The 19,346-nt window shown below is 42.0% G+C and overlaps 1 protein-coding gene across 1 annotated transcript in view; it reads right to left on the bottom strand.

The window, feature by feature from the left end:
- LOC126162199 (schwannomin-interacting protein 1 homolog) overlaps positions 1 to 19,346 on the bottom strand; it is a 1,363,715-nt gene that overhangs the window by 1,121,351 nt on the left and 223,018 nt on the right. The window contains exon 2 of the mRNA XM_049918537.1: positions 18,444 to 18,488. The gene's annotated coding sequence lies outside the window, so the exon portion shown is untranslated. The remainder of the gene's footprint in view (positions 1 to 18,443; positions 18,489 to 19,346) is intronic.

Here is a 19,346-nt window from a genome sequence, read left to right on the forward strand (position 1 = left end):
CCTTACGCTAACTTTGACATCGTTTAGCTTCTGTTTGTCTGAGAGGTTTTGGCTGCGTTTAAACTTGGAGTGAAGCTCTCTTTGCTTTCGCAGTAGTTTCCTAACTTTGTTGTTGTACCACGGTGGGTTTTTCCCGTCCCTCACAGTTTTGCTCGGCACGTACCTGTCTAAAACGCATTTAACGGTTGCCTTGAACTTTTTCCATAAACACTCAACATTGTCAGTGTCGGAACAGAAATTTTCGTTTTGATCTGTTAGGTAGTCTGAAATCTGCCTTCTATTACTCTTGCTAAACAGATAAACCTTCCTCCCTTTTTTTATATTCCTATTAACTTCCATATTCAGGGATGCTGCAACGGCCTTATGATCACTGATTCCCTGTTCTGCACTTACAGAGTCGAAAAGTTCGGGTCTGTTTGTTATCAGTAGGTCCAAGATGTTATCTCCACGAGTCGGTTCTCTGTTTAATTGCTCGAGGTAATTTTCGGATAGTGCACTCAGTATAATGTCACTCGATGCTCTGTCCCTACCACCCGTCCTAAACATCTGAGTGTCCCAGTCTATATCTGGTAAATTGAAATCTCCACCTAAGACCATAACAATCTGAGAAAATTTATGTGAAATGTATTCCAAATTTTCTCTCAGTTGTTCTGCCACTAATGCTGCTGAGTCGGGGGGTCGGTAAAAGGAGCCAATTATTAACCTTGCTCGGTTGTTGAGTGTAACCTCCACCCATAATAATTCACAGGAACTATCCACTTCTACTTCACTACAGGATAAACTACTACTAACAGCGACGAACACTCCGCCACCGGTTGCATGCAATCTATCCTTTCTAAACACCGTCTGTGCCTTTGTAAAAATTTCGGCAGAATTTATCTCTGGCTTCAGCCAGCTTTCTGTACCTATAACGATTTCAGCTTCGGTGCTTTCTATCAGCGCTTGAAGTTCCGGTACTTTACCAACGCAGCTTCGACAGTTTACAATTACAATACCGATTGCTGCTTGGTCCCCGCATGTCCTGACTTTGCCCCGCACCCGTTGAGGCTGTTGCCCTTTCTGCACTTGCCCGAGGCCATCTAACCTAAAAAACCGCCCAGCCCACGCCACACAACCCCTGCTACCCGTGTAGCCGCTTGTTGCGTGTAGTGGACTCCTGACCTATCCAGCGGAACCCGAAACCCCACCACCCTATGGCGCAAGTCGAGGAATCTGCAGCCCACATGGTCGCAGAACCGTCTCAACCTCTGATTCAGACCCTCCACTCGGCTCTGTACCAAAGGTCCGCAGTCAGTCCTGTCGACGATGCTGCAGATGGTGAGCTCTGCTTTCATCCCGCTAGCGAGACTGGCAGTCTTCACCAAATCAGATAGCCGCCGGAAGCCAGAGAGGATTTCCTCCGATCCATAGCGACACACATCATTGGTGCCGACATGAGCGACCACCTGCAGATGGGTGCACCCTGTACCCTTCATGGCATCCGGAAGGACCCTTTCCACATCTGGAATGACTCCCCCCGGTATGCACACGGAGTGCACTTTGGTTTTCTTCCCCTCCCTTGCTGCCATATCCCTAAGGGGCCCCATTACGCGCCTGACGTTGGAGCTCCCAACTACCAGTAAGCCCACCCTCTGCGACTGCCCGGATCTTGCAGACTGAGGGGCAACCTCTGGAACAGGACAAGCAGCCATGTCAGGCTGAAGATCAGTATCAGCCTGAGACAGAGCCTGAAACCGGTTCGTCAGACAAACTGGAGAGGCCTTCCGTTCAGCCCTCCGGAATGTCTTTCGCCCCCTGCCACACCTTGAGACGACCTCCCACTCTACCACAGGTGAGGGATCAGCCTCAATGCGGGCAGTATCCCGGGCAACCACAGTCGTAGTCCGATCGGGGGATGCGTGGGACGAGCTGGCCGTCCCCGACAAACCCCCATCCGGACCCCCACAGTGATGCCCATTGGCAACAGCCTCAAGCTGTGTGACCGAAGCCAACACTGCCTGAAGCTGGGAGCGAAGGGATGCCAACTCAGCCTGCATCCGAACACAGCAGTTGCAGTCCCTATCCATGCTAAAAACTGTGCAAAGAACGTCTGAACTAATCTACAGAGAGCGCAAACAAAACGACACAAAATTGAAGCGGTTATTAAAATACAAGATTGCCTAGTAAATGCAGTAATGCTGCCACTTGTGCACTGCTGACACACTGCTCGGCGGCGGAAGGAGACTACGCGATTTAACACTATTCGAGTACTAAAACGTGATGCTACAACTCTCAAATACTATAATACGCCCGAAATTTATGAATTAAACAATGCAAGTACCAAAAACACGCAAAGAAATTAAGAATTAAACTATGTAACAAATGAGTGAGCTAGGAGTATACGACTTGCTGCTGCAGCTGCTTATCCAACGGCGGCAGGGAGCACACTGACTGTGATCAACCGACACTGGCCGTTCAAAACAAAAACAGTTGACAGACGACTACGCGAATTTACACTATTCAGGTACTAAAACGCGATGCTACAACTCTCAAATACTATAATACGCCCGAAATTTATGAATTAAACAATGCAAGTACCAAAAACACGCAAAGAAATTAAGAATTAAACTATGTAACAAATGAGTGAGCTAGGAGTATACGACTTGCTGCTGCAGCTGCTTATCCAACGGCGGCAGGGAGCACACTGACTGTGACCAACCGACACTGGCCGTTCAAAACAAAAACAGTTGACAGACGACTACGCGAATTTACACTATTCAGGTACTAAAACGTGATGCTACAACTCTCAAATACTATAATACGCCCGAAATTTATGAATTAAACAATGCAAGTACCAAAAACACGCAAAGAAATTAAGAATTAAACTATGTAACAAATGAGTGAGCTAGGAGTATACGACTTGCTGCTGCAGCTGCTTATCCAACGGCGGCAGGGAGCACACTGCCCAAGGCAGGATTCGAACCTGCGACTGTAGCGGCCGCGCAGCTCCGGTGTGTAGCGCCTAGAACTGCTCGGCCACTCCAGCCGGCGGAGCGAGCAGTCCCATTACTCAGATGTTCATATATTTTCTAAGTGATTCGGTAAATTATTGTTGGCACAACGTAAACATAGAGTCTTTAGTCAACTCACAAAATTGGTTTCCACTATACTTGCACAGAGTAAAAGTTGTTGAACCTAGAGAAGAATGGAGTATATACCATCATATAGTTAGTCCTCTGTTTAGAAGCTTTTTGTTTTCCTGCGTTATTCTCGCTCTCTATGAGGATTGTCAGAAAAGACATTTGTTAACTCAAAACGTATTGACTGAACCTATCAAGAGCTTTGTAATGTCAGCTAGCTCACTTACATCGAAACAGCAATTAACGAGGACAACAAGTGATGCTTGTATTGTCACTATCTCCGACGTATACAAGACAAAGTTAGAAGTCAGCAGCTCACTTAGAAACGAAGGATAAGAATCCTCTATCAGCGATTCTAGTCTCGGTTCACACTCTTTAAGATGAAATCTGGGACTTAACATCTGAGGTCATCAGTCCCCTAGACTTAGAGCTACTTAAACCTAACTAACCTAAGGACATCACACACATCCATGCCTGAGACAGGATTCGAATCTGCGACCATAGCAGCAGTGCGGTTCCGGACTGAAGGGCCTAGTTTGAATGTTTTATTTAGCTGGCAGTAGTGGCGCTCGCTGTATTGCAGTAGCTTGAGTAACGAAGATTTTTGTGAGGTAAGTGATTTGTGAAAGGTACAGGTTAATGTTAGTCCACAATACTGATTAGGTCATATCCTCTTTCACAACAGTTTTCACAGACAATCAAATGTCACATCACGTCATTTACAGGATAATGTAAGTAGTATTTTGCCCACAATCTAAGAATTTCAGTGGTAGACACAGAACTTTTTAGAACGACCTCGTGACTGCGTTAACAGCAATAGTGACTGCTGGCATGAGGCTGTTCTTCGTGTGTGGGAGACCGTGCCCTCCCCTCCCGCTGATCGGCGACCATGTGCGCGCGACAGCCGCTGCGCGGCGCTGCTGTGCGGGATGAATGGCGGCCGTAAATAATGGAGGTGACCCGGTTGGCGAGATCGATAGGGTGACGTCATCGGCCGGCAGACTGCGCGGCGGCGGCGTCTTTACTACGTCGTAAACTCGGCATCTGACCTCTCCTGGTGACGTATTTGTGGCACAGGGCACGAGGGAGAGCTTAGCACGGAACTTCTATGTTGTGTGGGCTGACTCCGGCGGTGACTCTTCATTTTTGTAAATTTCACCCAACTGGAGACACCAGCAGTGGCACACGTTTAATTATGTGTTGGAAACTACAGAAGACTGTATATATTTGTCCGTTGCTGCGTGACGTGCCAGGCAGACAGAACGTAAAGAGAGGTGTTGCTGTTACGTGATCCACTGCGCTAGCGTGAATGGCTCAGTTGGAATAGCAGTGATGCTAAAAGGGAGATGTAGTTCAGGGGTAGTCAAACATTTTCTACCTACCACCCAATGCTGTTAGTAGAAATATTTTCTCATCACCCATTGACTCCCCAGTAGTGGTGTTTCGTAAAGTAGAAAGTTAACTTTACATTTTACAATGTATAAACAAAGTTACAGGAAGATAAAGAATATAGTAACAATTATTTACCAAATATGATGAACTTTTAATAAGTTTCACGCAGCACATCGTTATAAAACAACTCACAGCAGTTATAATTATCTTTTTATTTATACTTTGCATACATAGAAGAACAAAGATTGATGGAACTGTATTTAGGTAATTAAATTATTAATGAGATCCTAGACGCTGATGATGCGAAACTAAATACTGGATATATGACTCAGTTCGTGTAAGTTACTAACTAAGTTTTCTTTTTTTACATATATTCAGGTGGTTTCTTTCTGTGGCCATAGTATGATTAATAGCACTAAAGCCTGATTCCACAAGATGTGAAGTAGGCAACGGTATCAGTAACCTGAAGATAATTTTCCACAGATTTGCACATACACAGGCATATCTTTTCTAAATTTTGGCATAGTTTTTCGTATTACCATTTAGAATTTATGTTTACTTTCTTTATAACATCTAATGTCTAACAATTATTGTTGAGATATTGTATCAGTATCTTCAGTATTTGCTATAATGGATTTTTCATCCACTCATACACCTTCAATTTCAAAAATCTTCAAATCGTTAATCGTTGTTCAATTTAATGGATTTAATTGATTTTTCATCCACTCATACACCTTCAATTTCAAAAATCTTCAAATTGTTCCTCATTGTTCGATTTAAATTAGTTGAGTTGGATACTGAATCTGTCAATATCTTCTGGAGATATACCACCTTTTGTTGCCAATAATTCAAGGAAAGTGAGAAAATTTTCTCTTCAGTAGAATGTAACAAAGTAATTGAAGTTTGTCAGTAAATAACGACACAATAACTCGGCATTTATGAGAGTATTTTTGTTCTGCTGTTGCAACTACAAAAATGAGTGTTTTTTTTTCACGAGATGCGTTTCGGATTTCCCGATTTAACCGAGAAATCAAACGAAAATCATCACCACTGATGATGCTTCACTTGAATAAAGCGAAACGCACCTGGTGAAAAAGAAACGCGCATTTTTGTTATTGCAATGACAGAACAAAAACAACCTCAAGAACTGTAAAGCAACCACGGGCAACATGGCCACGCAAATGAAGAATCTAATATCTTGGCAAACTATAAGAGTGTTATTAGATCATTGGAGCTGCAAATTGATATAATTAAATCTTTTGAAAATATCTAAAAGGTAAAAGGCATCATTTGTTTCATTACTACTTTCAAAAAATTGTGTGACTATTATATGATGCGAAAAAGCGTGCCAAAGGTATACTCTTTGACAGCCACAGAACTTCTGTGTGCAAAAGTAGTCCAAGAAAATCTATATTACTGTTCTGGAAATCCATCCAAGCCATCTATCATTATTTTTCAAATGGATTTGATCCGGTTTACGGCTCAAATTCTTATTGTTAATTATGGATGGAGACTTGTACTTAGACGTTTTCCTACCAGATGTTGTCTGTGCTCCACAGAATCAATGCATCAAACAACTGGCAACTCTTCATTAAAATAAAAAACAAATTTTTGATAGCAACCTACCGCTGATGGTGGCACAGTGCATGCAACAGCACCATTCAGGCACACGTAATTTTGTATGATTCAACAGTACTTACCTTTACAGTACCAGTGTTTTCTGTGTGATAACACCATTTAAAATTTTTTGAAGTACTAATAACTTTCGCATGAAACCACCGAAGCTATCACAAGGCAGAGACATCTAGTGGTATACTAAGATACTTCTATGAAGTATTCAAAGTACCAGTCGGCGTGGAGGTTGTGTTATGTGATTGTAGGAGATTAGGATATGTGGTTTTCTTACAGTGCTCATACCGAAGAGTTCACTGCTTGTGAAAGTAAGTGTAACTATATGTGAAGTTACAGTAACGTAAGTTTGAAATGAAACCACTGGAACGGTGTGAATTTGACATACATTTATTAAATTTTTGACCCATTTTTGTTTTTATTTAGGACTATAATTTGTTTTAGGCATAAAGAGATCATGGAAATTTTGCGATGTGAAACTGCAGGAAAAATGTGAAATAGCTCCCAAATATACCTGATGAGATTATGGATGGTTGGAAATGGTATGTCCCAGTGGTTATAAAGTGAAACCACATTTTTTAAAACAACCGATGGTTTACTTTTTGGCAGTTTCTTCTTGTATTTATTGCTTCCAATGATAAAAAATGTTAGTTTTGTGAAAAATTTTAAGATTATATTCCAGTGTGAAACCACCACCTTAAAATAAGTGATTGTTTACTTTTCCCCAATTTTTATTGTATTCATTGCTTACTACAATGTTAAAAATTTAAAAATTAAATTTTTATATTGGTGGGATTCAAGGGGTTAAGTATATATACAGCTACTTCAATATCAACATTCCATTATACAGTTAATGATTGTACATATTCGCAACTATGAATACATTTGAGACAGTCATAGCTGTTGTAGCTGTAATGGCATTTATTGTAAATAGCATTTTTCTTCAAAATCTATTGTTTTCATCAGAGCAATGTACATATGCCATCAATAGGTTATTATTATCTGCAATGTTAGACTCATCCATTTGCACAAAAAATAAGGAGTTTTGAAGAATAATTATAAGTTATTTTTTTCAACATTATCTACCATTTCTTGAATTTTTCACTTTACTATGCCATCACAAAGACCAATGTTCTTAAAATTTCGGCTGTATCTTGATACATTACTGTTGACATAAATTCTTTTATGTGGAGCATTTTTATAGTTTGTACAACATTATTACATTTACCACTTTTTACAGTCAGTTGTGAAGTGTGATAAGAGGAAATTAATCCATCTTTGTTCAATGCATGTTGTTCCTTAACTGATATGACAATTGTTGAAAGATTTTGATATTTCCTGAACATATTCAATGGGGCCATCATGACAGCTAGAACACCCTTTAGTGGGCAGAGGGGACCGTGTTGTCTACCACTTATGCAGATGCTGCAGTTTTGGAGATGTATATTCAATACAGTCACAAGTGAGCTGCTACAGTTGCAGATGTTGATAAATAGTATACCTAAGTACAAGTGTTGAATATATGTTCTTTTCTTTTCTTTTTTCAATTTACTCATGACTATAAATGAGATCGTAGTTGTACTCAACCTGAAAGAAATGTGGGGTCAGCCACACGTAATACAAAAGCCTAATTTATTGCATTTCGAAGGAACGCCCCTTCATTACTAGAAATATCTATACACAAGGATCTTCAGTGCATGGAATGCATTCAGAAATGTATTGCCACACACTCTTCAAGATTTTGTGATTAATGTATGAAAGGTAAATGTATATAGTCTTAGGGTGCTGTATAAACAATTAAGTATGCGTTGGATATTTCGGGGTTCACAGTAACCTCAGATATTCATGTAAAAAGGGAAGAAATACAGGGTGACCATAAGTCCAGCATACAGAGCTGCGTAGTTTGTTGTAAAACGTTTAGTTGCTTTCAAAATATTTTTTTCTGTTATACCAGAATTTCAATGCGCCCCATTACTCGTCACTCGTAAAACATAAAGACAGCATTTGGGTTCTGCTCAAGTACAGGTCGGCATTGCAGTATCAACAGCTCTGATTGTTTCATTGATGTGTGCGCGAGGGGTATCCATGTCACTGACTGGTGCTGTGTACACGCGACCCTTGAGGTAACCCCACAAAAAGAAGTCTAATGGCATGATACCGAGAGAGGGTGGAGAAGGTCTTTGACACTGACTGGCTCCTTAAGGTTTTTGAACCACTTCGTTATGCTTGTTTTTACCGGTGATGGTCTTCCATACTGCGTTGATAATTAGGCAGTTCTGTTGTCACAGGTCCGGATTCATCGTACCAGATGGCAGATTGCGCCTTCTTCCAGTTAGTCACTATTTTGGTACACTCCAGGCCATAATTGGATCAAAAGACAAAGGACATAACTCTGAGAGCTACTAAGCTTTTCACACTAAACAACGATTCTCTACATCTAATAGTGTCGAAGTCTTAATTTTTGAAATGATAGTAGGACCTTATGACCATATACAGTGTGAACCATTTGAAACCGGCACCGCAAAATAAAGTGGTATTGATGTGCGGTTTCCACAGAGTGGGTTAGCAGTCAGGGGTTCGTATTGTTAGCCAATAAATAGATTCTAATAATACTCAGATAAAGTATTTTTGTGCAAACATGCACTTTTTTAAATGGAACAATGTATATTGATATTAACAGACGGAAAGTAGGGTAAATTAGAATGTCAGTGGTGTTTGCTTCAGGAATCTAGTGCGAGTGCGAGTTCTTTACCAAATACCGTATTTCGAAAAGTTTCCACACCGATACTTGTTCGAGCCATCCGATCTGAGTAGTTGCTACGTGCGATGTGTAATGTTTGTTTACAGTGTGCTTGTGCGTTCCTTGAATGCATTGCGACTTGCTAGTCAGTATGTGAGAGTCCAAACCGTAGGTCGTGGGTGGACGATGGGATTTACCAATGCAGAAAAAGTTGACATGCTCATAGCTTATGGAAAGTGTAGGAAGAATGTAGTTCTTTCTTATACGCTGTTGCGGCAAGATATCACAATAGACGTCAACCACCTCGGCAGTTATTTATCACACTCTTCAGCAAGATACACGAAAGTGTTAGTGTAACACTTAGACAACGTTTAACAAAAGGAAACAAGTGGCGACAGAAGAATGCGAAATTAATGTTCTTGCTGCTGTTTCAGTTGATCCGCACATTAGCTCCTACGCAATCGCATGTCCTACACGTTCTCCATCGGCATTGATTCCACTTCTTATCACATCTCTATCCATCGAGAGCTGCATAGAAACGATTATGAGAATCGTGTTACCTTCTGTACATATGCGTTAAGACAGGGTACTCCAGATGTATTACGTATTTTGTTAAGTGATGCAGCCACATTTCACCAATCATGGCCAGGTAAACAGCCAAAACATACACTGTTGGTCTGCTGACAATCCCCGTTGGCTTCGTCAAGTGAAACGTCAGCGTGCATGGGATGTACACGAAAGGTGTGGGATAGTGAACCATCAGTTTATAAATTCGTTTTTCATTGGTGGAACACTGGATGCGCAGAAGTATCACAACCTCCTAACAGATCATCTTCCACGGATGCTAGAATAGGAGGAACCAGTGGTACCAACATGATGGCTGTCCAGTCCATAGCGCACGAAGTACTACAGCATGTCTCCACGAATTGTTTTCAAAACGTTGGATTGGACGCAGAAGACCTGTACCTTGACCGGTATTTTCCTCAGCTTTGACGCCTGTAATCTTTTTTCTGTGAGGAAAGCTGAAAGACACTGTATACAAGGAAATGCCAACTACAGTCGATGATATGCAACGACGTGTTACAGCAGCCTGCTCGAACATATCCGCTGAAATGTTAGCACGTGTGCAGCAGTCGTCCATGCCACACTGGAAACGGGTATTGCCGCTGCGGTGGCCATTTTGAACACAACCTGTGGTGGTCGATTGTCTTGTTGCACGTAACTTGTGTATGCTGTTGTGTTGTTCTTCAGTGTGTGCTACCACAGGTATTGTGCAAGTGTCGGTGTGAGAACTTTTCAAAATGCAATATCCCGTAAACAACTCCTGCAACGAAAACCACTGATGGTCTAATTTACCCTACTTCCAGTTTGTTGTTGTCAACAAGAATTGTTCCATTCAAGGATACACTAAGTATTACTGCAATCTATTGATTGCCTAACAATTCGAGACCGTAACTGCCAATCCATTCTGTGATAACCGCTCATCAGTAGCACTTTTTATTTCCGCGATATCTGCGGAGCAAGTTTTATGTGACATTTACAACTTCCTCGCAAACTGAGATGATACCACTGAGCCGTCAAAAAACGTGAGAGAACTTTAATCTACTCTATGAAGCCTAATACTTCATTTAAGTTTCAATAAAAACCACTGCTTAAATCCTTATGGGTATACTGCTATGTTACCTTGTAAGTATTCAGAACGCTAGGATACTAAAATAACTAACCTTTCGGAAGTGCATTCCCTTTCAGGACATAGATTCATTTAGCTAAAGGCCTCTGCAAAACACTGCCGAAACGTCAGTTACATTGGTATTGTATCATTTCAAGTACTTGAAAATGACATGGCGGTACACGCAATAGGTTGTTAATGAGACTGACACCGACCGAGAAGCCTAGGTATATAACTCAGCCTCTTCACTTTAGATTCCACAATACAGAGTGAAGAGGTGCAGGACCCGCACTCCAGCGGACAGCGGTTCGAATCTCTGACTGGTTATCCAGATTTAGGTTTGCAGTATGTTTCACCAATCACGTTGAGATAATACTATATCGATCCTCTGACAGGGACATGACTGATTTCCTTCCCAGTCCGAACTTGTGCTGCACTTCCAATAACTCCATCGCCGATGAGACGTTAAACCGTAATCCCTTCCCCCACTCCCTTCAAAGTATATCAGGTATGATCAACTCGTTAAACATTAAAACTATCGTTCCACGATTTTGTAAGCCTCGGAAAGGATTAAATTTTAATTTTTGAGAAAAGCGTACAGCTATGGAGTAACCATGGTTTTGACCATTAATTAGCTGCTAAAAGGAGTTTCAAAAAGACTACAAACAGTCGCGGTACTCGAGATTAGTCATGACGTCCGTCACTGAAAAAGATACACTCCTGGGAATTGAAATAAGAACACCGTGAATTCATTGTCCCAGGAAGGGGAAACTTTATTGACACATTTCTGGGGTCAGATACATCACATGATCACACTGACAGAACCACAGGCACATAGACACAGGCAACAGAGCATGCACAATGTCGGCACTAGTACAGTGTATATCCACCTTTCGCAGCAATGCAGGCTGCTATTCTCCCATGGAGACGATCGTAGAGATGCTGGATGTACTCCTGTGGAACGGCTTGCCATGCCATTTCCACCTGGCGCCTCACTTGGACCAGCGTTCGTGCTGGACGTGCAGACCGCGTAAGACGACGCTTCATCCAGTCCCAAACATGCTCAATGGGGGACAGATCCGGAGATCTTGCTGGCCAGGGTAGTTGACTTACACCTTCTAGAGCACGTTGGGTGGCACGGGATACATGCGGACGTGCATTGTCCTGTTGGAACAGCAAGTTCCCTTGCCGGTCTAGGAATGGTAGAACGATGGGTTCGATGACGGTTTGGATGTACCGTGCACTATTCAGTGTACCCTCGACGATCACCAGTGGTGTACGGCCAGTGTAGGAGATCGCTCCCCACACCATGATGCCTGGTGTTGGCCCTGTGTGCCTCGGTCGTATGCAGTCCTGATTGTGGCGCTCACCTGCACGGCGCCAAACACGCATACGACCATCATTGGCACCAAGGCAGAAGCGACTCTCATCGCTGAAGACGACACGTCTCCATTCGTCCCTCCATTCACGCCTGTCGCGACACCACTGGAGGCGGGCTGCACGATGTTGGGGCGTGAGCGGAAGACGGCCTAGCGGTGTGCGGGACCGTAGCCCAGCTTCATGGAGACGGTTGCGAATGGTCCTCGCCGATACCCCAGGAGCAACAGTGTCCCTAATTTGCTGGGAAGTGGCGGTGCGGTCCCCTACGGCACTGCGTAGGATCCTACGGTCTTGGCGTGCATCCGTGCGTCGCTGCGGTCCGGTCCCAGGTCGACGGGCACGTGCACCTTCCGCCGACCACTGGCGACAACATCGATGTACTGTGGAGACCTCACGCCCCACGTGTTGAGCAATTCGGCGGTACGTCCACCCGTCCTCCCGCATGCCCACTATACGCCCTCGCTCAAAGTCCGTCAACTGCACATACGGTTCACGTCCACGCTGTCGCGGCATGCTACCAGTGTTAAAGACTGCGATGGAGCTCCGTATGCCACGGCAAACTGGCTGACACTGACGGGGGCGGTGCACAAATGGTGCGCAGCTAGCGCCATTCGACGGCCAACACCGCGGTTCCTGGTGTGTCCGCTGTGCCGTGCGTGTGATCATTGCTTGTACAGCCCTCTCGCAGTGTCCGGAGCAAGTATGGTGGGTCTGAGACACCGGTGTCAATGTGTTCTTTTTTCCATTTCCAGGAGTGTAGTTACGATACTAAGTGTAGGATCGACGTGAGAATGGAAGAAGTTATTAATGTGAAATCGCAATTATCGGAATTGGAAGATAGATAGATAGATAGATTGATAGATAGATAGATAGATAGATAGATAGATAGAGAGAGAGAGAGAGAGAGAGAGAGCGAGTGAGGAGGGGGGGGGGGAGAAAGAACTCAAAAGTAATTACAAACTGTTGTTTAAAATTGAGACTAGTTTTATAGCACACGACAGTTTGGTCGGAAACAAGCATTAATGTAACTTTCATTTCAGAAGTAGCTTCCTCTTTCGGACTGGCGTTTCCCACAGGTGTACATGTCGATTTATAGATGGAAAATGATAGAACGTTTTCTCAGGCTCCAGATATATCAAACGAACATGCACACGTCTAATGGCTCTGAGCACTATGGGACTTAACATCAGAGGTCATCAGTCCCCTAGAACTTAGAACTACTTAAACCTAACCAACCTAAGGACATCACACACATCCATGCCCGAGGCAGGATTCGAATCTGCGACCGTAGCGTTCGCGCGGTTCCAGACTGAAGCGCCTAGAACCGCTCGGCCACAACGGCCGGCCCACACGTATAATGTTTTGTCAGGTACAACGAATTACATTTACAGGCTGAAACTGCTAGACTGCATCCGAATTCCAGATATCGAACTCTCTAATAAGCCGACAGGAATGCAATCAATACCGAAGACTATATAGACACAGGGTTGTTGATACATGCTAAGTGTTTCGAGAAAAAATATTTTATGTTTTGTGGAAAGGCGCTGGAAACTGGGGGCACTGCGTTTACCTGTTAGAGAACAGAAGCTATCACACAAAAATACGACTCTACCTAGGTCGTAATCCTATTTGTCTACAATTAAAGCCATGCACATTTGTTACATGGCTGATGTTGAGATACGTCATTGACCGTAGTAACACTGTTTATCGACGAGCTGTTTCGCCTCACTATTAGGGCTTGCCGTTTTCTATCTCCTGTGGGTTTAAGAAGGCACGCACTTTGTTTTTAAGAGACTGCAATCGGTCTAGAAAGATATCCCGTATCAGATCGGCCATTATGCTGCTTTCAACGCTATCTAGCCTGTTGCGATCCCATCATATGCTGCCGGAAAAAGTACGTGTTCTCTGGAGTACTACCTGACTTTCTCCAACCATTAATTGGTTACTGGAAAAGTAATCTTAAATCGTATCTTGGACTTTTAAAAAGCTGAATTAGATCCAATATGCGTGATGTCAGAATTATTCTGCAGTTTGATTACACCAATTTTTTTCATTCTTACGGCTCCCCAGCCCTTGACATTCCTACGAGTCAGTTGGGCACTATATTTGGTACGATAGATCCTTTTGCTCGTTTTGACAATGAGATAACGTTTCAGCAACATCTAAAATTTTCGGTAAAACAGCTATATCACGTCGACAACGTCCTCAACACAGATACAGTTTTCATTTAAAAAAAAATTAATTTGGCAAGGTGCTTAAATATTGTATACTAGTTAAATAATTGATTTGAATACGTTTTTAGTGTTATGAACGTCGTCGCACTTGTAAAATAACGTCAAGCTGACCACTAAATGGCTACGCGTGCAATTTAGTCTACGGTGAGATGCCAGAATTACGCTTTATTTATAAAGTCCTTTGAACAATCGAATGTCTGTTGCCAGTTTTCATTCAACAAACTTTTAGCTTGTGCTGGTTGCAATTCAGTACCTTATCTCTGTTGCCTCTATCAACTTAGCTTGAAAGTCCTGAGAGAGAAACAAGCTGTGCCGCGAAAAATTCGGCCTCTCCACACCTTTTGTGTAGGTAGCTCAATCTCTTTCGCCGGGAAACTATTAGGAGTATAAAAAACTCATCAGCGCGTCTTAACATCATACTGCACTCAAGGGACAGGTCTAAACAACTTGCTTTATCTCTACCTCGCCGCAGCACGTTGGTCTGTTGAACGTTTTCCAATAACTTGCGCGTGCCCTTCTCCTATGATGACACCGCGAGCGACATTTTCTCATCATCATTTGTTACGAAATTCCCCGAAGGTATTCGCCCGTGCACCAACGATGGCTAAAGAGCCGCCTCTGTCCCAGTCACCCATGTTTTCACAGACACGACTGCCATTAAGGTTCCCTATACGTTTCATCCCTATTCTTTCGGTAATATTTGTCATCTGATAAGCCTTACGTGAAAATTCTTTCTACGTCTTTTGGAGGCGAGCATATAGCATGAACAAGGAACCGAAAGCCGTACACAGTAAAATGAGATGATGAAAACAGTCTTGGGTGAGATGTTGAAATTACAGTTTTTTTTATTCATCACATAACTCAATGTTACTTCGGGTTGGCCGATAAATGTTCATAAGCAAGTTACAGAAATTTGTGATGAAACATCCGCAAAAATAAACTGCCTCATTAAGTGCAAGAAAATAGTTGAGACCAATAGATGCTCCCGTCATGTATTGTGTACTGTGTATGTGGTCGCAGGATGTAGAAGACGCTTCCAGACTGTTTACCATCTGACAGTGGGACACGTTTGACCTACCTTGTATTCAGTGGACCGCATTACGCGCCGCGACAGGATAATCGTATGTTATGCTTTTAATATATGACGGCAGCATATATTTGTCTCGACTACTTATCTTGCACGTGATGAGAGCAATTTATTTTTGCGGGTGTCTCATCATCTATATTCATAGCTTGCTTATCAGCATTTATCGGCCAATCTGAAGATGCCTTGAATTAGGCGAAACCAGCGTCATTTATGAATAAATAAACAGTAATTTCAACATCGGTACCAGGAACACTTATCATTCTACAGACTAGTTTCTGTATCACTAAGCCGTGTAGTAGAAAACAGTGAAAAATGTAGGGCATATTTGTGTAATTTACTCGTACTTAACAGATACTGAAATGAATAGTGTACTTGTAATGAAAGGGCACTGTGCGGGGCTTATAAATTACCATTACATAGTTTCTGGTTTTTTAAGTGGGGCTCTTTTGGTGTTGTTCTAAATAATGATTAATGTCCGAAAGCGCACATTTCTGATACTATATAAACATACACGTAAAATGGTGCGGTGTCCTTTCCCGTTCATACTACCTATTTACGACTAGATCATTAGAGAAGAAGTGAGAGCTCAGATTGGGAAAATTTGGGGAGGGAAATCGCCCGGTATTTGCTTTAATAGAGTTATGGAAACCAGGGAAAACATAAAATATATCGATGGCACTGCTGTCTGGCTGCTGGGAGTATTTCACTTCGGCACTGATAATTAGTGCAACTGTAACAAACTACTTGTTACGGCAAAAATCCAAAACGTTTTTGGACAAACATAAAGTCTCGTTTTCCTCTCACGGTATTCATATTTTTTACGGTTACAACTTTGCATTGAATATTGGTGACAGTTGTAAGAGTCATACCGCATTACTATTATCTTCATACACAGACACTTCCTGGTTTAGAGGAAAAACGTAACAGCCAAAGTTCGCCACAGTGCTAGAGAACTCACACCGATGATAGCTTTATTTTTGTTCTGCTATTAACGAATTTGTCTACCGTGAATTCTCAGTCGGTAAGTGAAGTGCAGTGGTGATTGTAGCCTACCACTCTTTTTTTCGTAAAAATGACACTATTTAAGAATCAATGTAGAATAGAGAAGGCCGCTTCAAAAGTTGTCACCCAATTATGTGCCTTTCATATCAAAATGTCCCTCTTAGTACTGTTTCCTTCGTTTTTACTCGGTGTGCATTGTTATTTTGTTTAAAAAAAAAACTAATTGTAAGAAGCTCTAATGGTTTCTTTAAAAAAAAAGACAGGAAGTCGTGTATGAGGTTTGTGACTACATTTACACTGACAAAAATTATAACCAATGCTGATGGGTCTCTCATAACAGTCACAAAATGTTAGTTGAACTTCTTTCTGCACCTTGAGCACAAAGGTAACCCAATCAAGTAGTAATACAAAAATATTTTTCATGTTACGACTTACTTTTACGAATTACTTTTCTCTTCGTAATTGTATAATCCGAACCAATTGTTGTTTCTGTCGCATCTCCTCAACGCTGAGAGGTGATTTCCAGCTTAAAACGCAGAGTGAAAATCCGTGGATCGACTGAGATTCGATCAAGCGACTATTCGTTTCCAGGCACGCGTTTGATCATTAGGCCACCTGGCCTGACATAACTTCTGACCAAGTTTGGCCGTGCTTCGGAGATGCGAATGTTGTTTACTTCACCGCTATTCCTACCACATATCGCGTCGTCTGTGACTGGCCAGTTTGTAGCTCCTAACACTGGCACGAGATGTCACTCCAAACCCCAATTTAATGTGAAACAGATAACACATTTATTAAGCACTCATCGTTACTTAGTAGAAATAAATTATATACACAAACGTCCTTACTGAATCACTCTATCTACCAGTGAAAACTGTGTCAAAATAACTACAGTATTTCTGAGATTAACCTGAACGTACAGACAGAAACCGTGGCAGAGTACTTGAATTTACAATATTTATAAACACGTAAGTACTTTTAGGCAGTATTTCCCCCCTCCACCCCACTTCGTTTTTTCCTCTCCTTTCACCCCTTTCCTTTCCCGTCATCTTTCCAGGTTCCCCCCATCTGCCCTTGGCTGTGGTATCTCATATTTGTGCCAATTTTTTAGTGCAGTGTTCAAATGAATGTTCAGTGTTGTTCGTCTTTCCAAAGTGTTGCGAACAGAAACCATGCTGTCGCTGGGTGTAAATTTTATATCTCCTGCGAACAGAAACCAGACTGTCACCGTGTTTTTTAATTGTCTGTCTATTCTTTTACCTGCCTGCTTCATATGTATTTTACTAGCATCATCAACCCTTCCTTTTATGTTTTAAGTTCCACGATTTTCCGCCATTTTCCCATTTAAGTCACCGATTTTATCGCTTGATTTTATTATTTATTATCTTCACCTTTTAAAAACAAATTCTGTAGGCTGAAGAGCGGCGTACTAAGCTGCTGCCAGCCCGCCCCTTCGAAGAGAGTCGAAACTCAATAAAGAAAAAAAAATAAAGAAAAAATTAGGCAGTATGTCTGTCGATGCTATGTAAAGCATCTACTTTATCTCGTTGCAGCGAAACCGCCCTTAGAATCAAAATAACCACGTGGGGTCAAAAACAGCCAGACTTTCAACAACGGAAATACTTTAGATGCTAAAGCCTCTGCTCTGTAAAACTTGTAAATGTACAGACGGATCGACACGAGGATGGTTACTAAAATCACCACTGCCTGCTCATTGTATCTCCATTTCACGAGGTAATTGTTCCTAACCTTATAATTTACAAAATCTGTTGTAATAAAGGGAGCCCAGTCGTTACTCCGTACACAGACACAGAACTCATATACGGATCCACTCGTCACTCCTCATGTAGGCATTTCTACTAAAATGCAGTAAAAATTTTTCTTTACTGACTTCTTGTTAACGTGTTACTTAGGTGGGTATAGATGATAATGATTTGCATCTCCAACAAGCGTAGCTTCCACTGTCACCTCGTTTTAAGATCTCAGCACTTGGAAATACATGCGTTTCGCTAATATCAACAAGATGTTTTGCTTGCGGTATAATAGACAGCAGTGACTTGCAATACGGCACTACATATCTTCGTAAGTCCGCGAGTGCCTTACATCTGTCACTACTTTGTCCTTAAAAAGCAGCAGTTTTCGTGTGAAGTTAAAGAGATTAATTCTAACAGTAAACAGTGAAAGAACATACCTGTTATTACGACCGTCAGGTGAAATCACAGCTCGCAATATGAACCTGAAAAACATAAAAACATTTTAAAAATAATTGTTACGAAACGCTGACCTTAACAGAACAACAACATAATTTTTCTCTATATTAACGGAATTTTTTCAAACAATAAAGCTGATAGAATGAAATTTTCACTCTAAAGCGGAGTGAGCGCTGATATGAAACTTCCTGGCAGATTAAAACTGTGTACAGGACCGAGACTCGAACTCTGGACCTTTGCCTTTCGCGGGCAAGTGCTCTACCGACTGAGCTACCCAAGCACGACTCACGCCACGTCCTCACAGCTTTAATTCCGCCAGTACCTCGTCTCCTACCTTCTAGAAACATCCCCCAGGCTGTGGGTAAGCCATGTCTCCGCAATAACCTTTCTTCCAGGAGTGCTAGTTCTGCAAGGTTCGCAGGAGAGCTTCTGTGAAGTTTGGAAGGTAGGAGACGAGGTACTGTGGAATTTAAGCTGTGAGGACGGGGTGTAAGTAATGCCTGGGTAGCTCAGTCGGTAGAGCACTTGCCCGCGAAAGGCAAAGGTCCCGAGTTCGAGTTTCGGTCCGGGATACAGTTTTAATCTCCCAGGAAGTTTCAAAAAAGCTGATGTAAGAAAACTAAGTATGCTTTGTTTAGCCCTATAGTATATTACGAAAGAAACATTCAGAAATATGTAAAACAAGAGACTGAGCTGTTCTCACTATGATATATTTACTATTATAAACACATGTCTCCGTTCGTAGTTATTAATATCAACCATTTATAATTAAAACATGTAACAAAAAATTGAATTCTGAATGGATTCCATATATTTATATCTGGAACATAAATTATTTTCACAAGAAGATCTGATGAATATTCTAAATCGTAGATACAATGCTT

The sequence above is a fragment of the Schistocerca cancellata genome, chromosome 2 (assembly GCF_023864275.1).
Source record: "Schistocerca cancellata isolate TAMUIC-IGC-003103 chromosome 2, iqSchCanc2.1, whole genome shotgun sequence".
NCBI classification, from domain to species: Eukaryota; Metazoa; Arthropoda; class Insecta; order Orthoptera; family Acrididae; genus Schistocerca; species Schistocerca cancellata.